We start from the raw sequence: 5,470 nt of genomic DNA on the forward strand, positions 1-5,470 counted from the left end.
CGTTGGTGTTATCATTAGTCTCTTGTTTTCCGTTGAGGAGGTGGACCCAAAGTGCACTTAGTAACTTGCCCTTTTTTTATGTGCTAAGTCTGATGCGTTTTTTTTTTTTTTTAATGTACTTTGAGTTTCTATAAACTAAGTGCCTTTGAAAGGTGTTATTTTAAGGGTATTTCAACCTTGCCTACAGACTAACAACTGCTTCTTAGCATTATCTTCTGGCTCCAGCTCTCTTGTGCTAGTTTGCAGCTGCTAAGATACCCAGAATCATTGGAATTAGTGGTTGACTTTAGACTGGTGTTTTACAGGGAAGAAAGTCTGGGTTGCTCCGTGCCTGTCTCTACTACTATAATGAAGAACCTTAGACATGTAGCATTACTTTGTGTTATGGAATGTCCCTCAATGCTCCTACTCTCATGCCTTTTAGATTTCCTGGCATGGAGTACTACAGTAGAGTTTTCTATCCTGTTACGAAGTATCCTCACTCTGCTCCAGGTATTGGATGTGCAAACTTACAAAAGCCCTCCATATGCATGCTAACCCAGCCAGATAGCACCTAGGAACAGTCTCTTCCAGAAAATCTTCCCGTTTTTTCTAGTGCTGACTGTCTTCCCTTCTCTGGCGTGCCCAATTACTGAAGGAAATGGGAGAGTCAACCAATACCTTAAAAAGAAGAGATCTTGTGGTTTTGGCACTTGACAGGCTCGAGGAGACTTTCTCAGAAATCTGGAAAGTCACTTTTTTTTTTTTTTTTTTTTTTTTAATGTGAAATGGGAGCAATCATTTTCTTAGTCAGTGGAGAGGGAAGATAATTATTTATTACTTGCATTACAATAGCAGTGAGGACTCGTTGGGCTGAATGCCCAGAAATTGAAAAGTTATTTAAGGAATTAAAAGTGTGTATTTTTTTTTTTTTTTTTTTTTGAAAGGCACCAATAATAATACTTTAGATGGGAGCCCTGAGAGGCAAATAAGTGGTATATTGCAATAGCACCTGCTTTAATCCATTAGAATGGGTATAATTATGAAAGAAAGAAAGAGAGTGTCATTTCCTTTCAACTTTTACCAACAGTGTATTTCCTCTTCCCTATATTTAACTTTCAGCTGCTTTTCAGAGGTAAGAGAGGAGAATAATTGAGACACAAAGGACAGTAATCCAGCTGAGCAGCCCATCTGTTCCTGGGAGGAGCACAGAAAGGAAGGAAGGTACCACCAGTAGGGCCTTTAGATTCTGTTCCCTTTGCCTTGCAATTGGGGAATATAAAAATCGGACCCTGTCCTTGGAGACAGGGAGGTTTATACTGGTTTATTTCCAATACAGCCTTCTTCGAGAAGGGGGCTAGAAGAGGGAAGCCCTTAACATTTACAGAAATGGACAGACAGAGATCAAATGGTCTTAGAGCATGTAAACATATTGTTAATTGGCCTTAGTACTCAAAGCCTGTTTGACAAAGTGATGTACATGCATCCTTTTTCAGCATTTGTCCTTGGGAGAGCAGATACAGTGGATGGTGGAATGCCCTCAGTGAGAGAGACTGAGGGGAAATTATGAAAAATTATGAGAGGTGATAGAAAATTTTTGGCCTGTCAAAGGAGTGAGTCACTTTCTCACTTTTTATTTTATATATATTTTTTTTTTTGACCCATGATGTAAGACATTGGTATTTCATTTACCTGTCTGAGGTGAGACATAAGGAACATACAAGTGTTTTAAACTTAAAAAAATATGAAAATAGAGGCAATTCTTATTACTTATTTAGGGCTGTACCTCATTTTTGAAGCTGTTCTTAAACTTTTTCTTTTAAAAGCAAGAGATATATGCAGGGCACATGAAAATACTTAAAAGGTTCTAAAGAGCACAAGCCACAAATCAATGAGTAAGTTGTTCAGAACAGCACTAACAATGAATATAACTGAGGATATATAAATCTAGGGAGAAGGAAACTTTTTTTTTTTTTTTTCCTCATCTTGTCAAACCTCCTGCTGATTTATAAAATGGACAAGTTGCCAGAAAAATCATCAAAGTATGCCCACGAATTACACTGTAGTTTAAAAATGCAATACTATTGTATTCACAACACAGAGTATTCATCACAGATACAGCTCCATAATTATAATTATTAAACATAAATCCTCCAAACCAAATTTGCTACTTCATTAGATTAAATGATCACTGCAGAGTTTGTCTACCTAGAAGAATCATATTTTTCTCCCGCTGAGTTGCCTTAACCTGCTTTTCATTTTAGCGCTAAAACTAATTTCACATAATCCATTTCAAAGCTGATTTTTCTAGCATAACGAAGTTTTCAGTTAAGTTGTAATTTTAAACCCGAAGTCTTTATTTTTCATATTTAAAAGTAGGAAACAGTCTTATCTCTTGTGCTTTCTCTGAGTGTCTACTTCCCTGCTATGCTGTTTGATCCCTGTTGACTTCTCTGTGTGTTTGCATTTGTATGCAAAAGTTCTTCTTGTACCATTATCAAGAACAGGTAATATATATGGGAAGAGTCTTACTTGAATTCTTTTCATGGGCAAAATATTTCAGTTCTGTCTTTCTTGTAATCTATTTCAGAAACTTTGAGGCATTCAGATGATAAAGATATAGTGTCTTCCATAAAAAGTAACACTTCAAGTAAAAGCATTTACTTATAGGTTGTAATTGTTTTTTAAGTCATATTTATAGGGGGTAAATGCAATGCAATTTATGATAGTTTAAACCAACCATGAGAATACTTCATGCTCGTAAACTGAGTTTCACTTCTAAACTGTTATGAATACCCAAGAGACAATGAATTTGCACACATACATTTTAAAACCTGGGTTTTCTCCCCTCCCCCCCCCCCCCCTTTTTTTTTTTTTTGTATACATGGAAACTACTGCTTTGCTGAATTGCAGCCTCATGTCTCTAGCCTTGTTTTATTCCTGTAGCATACCTGTGCCCAAATAATTGCAGGTGTAGGGACGGTCTAATTTTATTTTTTCTTTCTTATGGGCTGGAGAGCACATAATATTGCTGAAGAGATGCAAAGAGCCATTTTGATTATATTAAGGTAAGAGAATGTGTAAACTCAACAGAAACCCTTCTTGTATGACCCCTCCACTAATGCAGCGCTTCGGATTAGAGAGAAGGATTTATTTATTTATTTATTTATTTTTAATAAGCAGTAATCTACTTACAGAACTGTTGGTACTGTTATTTCTTATTCTGTATAGAAGCCAGTATAGTGACAGAAACTGTAAACTGTTACTTCTTGGTGGTTTATTTTTATTAGATGAGGGAAAAAAGTCTACTGGTTCTGCATGTTTTAGCATCCTTCGTATTTAAAACAAACAATGACCTTCCTTACCTTCCCTCCAACCAATGAGTCCAAGTTCAGACAAAAACAAGCTTGTCTAGCTGACTCGTGGAATACAATTTACAAAATTGATCATTTTTATTAAAATGAGATGAGGCAATTGTATCAATTCAGACCAAGTCTGTGAAAACAGTTCTAAAAATTTTGTAGTCACACAGATCAAATTGGCAAGAGCTGCCATGTTCAATGTTCTTCAAAACAAGAGGTGTGAGCCATTGAGAAATGGAAGTCCAGTCTTCAAAAATAAATCTGTTTGATTCTTTGAGTGCAAAAAGCATCTTAAAAATTTAATTTCTGTTTCTATGTCACTTTTTGACTCAAAAAGTGTTTTTGAACTTCAGAAAGACTGTGAAGTTTACCGAATTTTGAGTGGTAGTAGGAAGATTCTGATGAGAAATGTGTTCTGCTTACATCAGCTTCCAAAAGCTTCAGTCCTTGTTTAAACTTGTTCTGGTCTTTGATCTGGCAGATGGACTGGAAGTTTTTTGTCATATGATAATTTATTATTATTATTATTATTTTTTAATTTCTGCCACTGCGAAGATTTTGTGAGAAAATTCCCACTCACCTGGCTCCTTTCCCATCTGTTCTCAGAGAAGGCAGGTGAACAAGAGACCTTGACTTCAGTGGGACCTAGATCTGGCCTTCAAAAACGTGGGATGGAGGGAGGGGAGGAAGTTCCAACACTGAGTTCTACAGAACACTTTGATCACGGAGAGTCTTGTTAACCAAGCCACAGTTTTGTTTTTGTTTTGTTTTGTTTTGTTTTGTTTTTACTATTACAGGCTTGTCTTACCTAAAACTGTGTAGAAAATGCTGTACGAACTTAGAAGAGGTGGTGGTTTCTCAAATACTGTAGTTGTTTAGATCCCATTATTACAATTAACTGAAAAATGATTGTGCTTGCTGTTGGTAGCTATTTTCCCTGTGATGTTTGAACTTCCATTATGGCATTTGTTGTATCGTGTAATATAAAGAGTTCTTTGTAATCACATTTTGACAGACAGCTTTAGCTTCTGCCTTGATTTTATTTCATGATGCACTACGTGATTTTACTGTTCTTGAGCAGCCCTCTTTTTAGGGAATATGCAAATGCCACACGTAAAAATGAATTCAAATTTGTACTTATGTGTTTTCATATTTGTCATACTCACATATCAGAGGTATAATTGCACATGTACTTGACTGAAAGCCTGTCTAAATATCTTAACAGCTGCACTGTCTCAACTTGGTTTAACAAAGTCTTTGGTTCTTTAATTCCCACTTTAATGTTAACAGAACTGAAAACTTTTAGAATGGGATTCATCTTAGGGATATGGTTTAGTGGGGACAGTTAGTGTTAGGTCAGAGGTTGGACTTGATGATCTTGAGGTCTCTTCCAACCTAGAAATTCTGTGTGATTCTGTGATCTCACTTATTACACAGATCAAGAATCTAAGCGCCTAGACTAAGCTACTTTCCTGGCTCTCATCATGGGTATGCAAAAATACCACTAGATTTGTCCCACTTATCTCAGAAACCTTGACCTACTGACTCCTCTCCAGTGCTTGTTGGGAGGGAATGATGACCCTTGTGTTAAACACCTCAATGTTAAATTTAAACATAAACAGCTAGCTTCTGTTCTTTCACCTCACCAGTTAAAATAACATTTTCTGAAGATATAGACTCCTTCATATTCAAATTTCACTGTTTTTTTTTTTTTTTTTTTTTTTTTTTTTTCAGAGATGGTAACATAAAAACAAATACTGTTTTCTACTGTAGATCAGAGAACTGTTGAGGGCAGGAAATATACTGGCAATGAGAATTTCAGATCTCTCCATAAGCACTGCATGAATATCATGCAGAGAAATACCATAGAAATCAAAGTTTCAGACTCTGTCAATGACTTTCATGGAGCAGCCAGCTAAGGATTGCACCCTTGACTGGGACTTGAGCAGTCTTTATGAACGGGTACAAAATCTTGTATGGAGAACTACTAGATAAAGTCACCATGACATACATAGGTGCAGTATTCCAAAAAATCCACTATGCTTGTGTTTCCCTTTGAAAAAAGGGATTTATGTGAAAATGAGGAAGCTCATTAAAGAGAAACTAAAGCAGGGACAGCCAAGAGAATT

General features: G+C 36.3%; 1 long non-coding RNA gene across 1 annotated transcript; it reads left to right on the forward strand.

Moving 5' to 3' along the window:
* Nucleotides 1-2,405: 2,405 nt before the first annotated feature.
* On the forward strand, nt 2,406-4,580 carry LOC311438182. The gene is made up of 3 exons (XR_014693969.1): nt 2,406-2,486; nt 2,997-3,047; nt 3,948-4,580. It is a non-coding gene; the product is annotated as an uncharacterized lncRNA (long non-coding RNA).
* Nucleotides 4,581-5,470: the final 890 nt, after the last annotated feature.

The sequence above is a fragment of the Aythya ferina genome (assembly GCF_964211825.1).
Source record: "Aythya ferina genome assembly, chromosome: 5".
NCBI classification, from domain to species: Eukaryota; Metazoa; Chordata; class Aves; order Anseriformes; family Anatidae; genus Aythya; species Aythya ferina.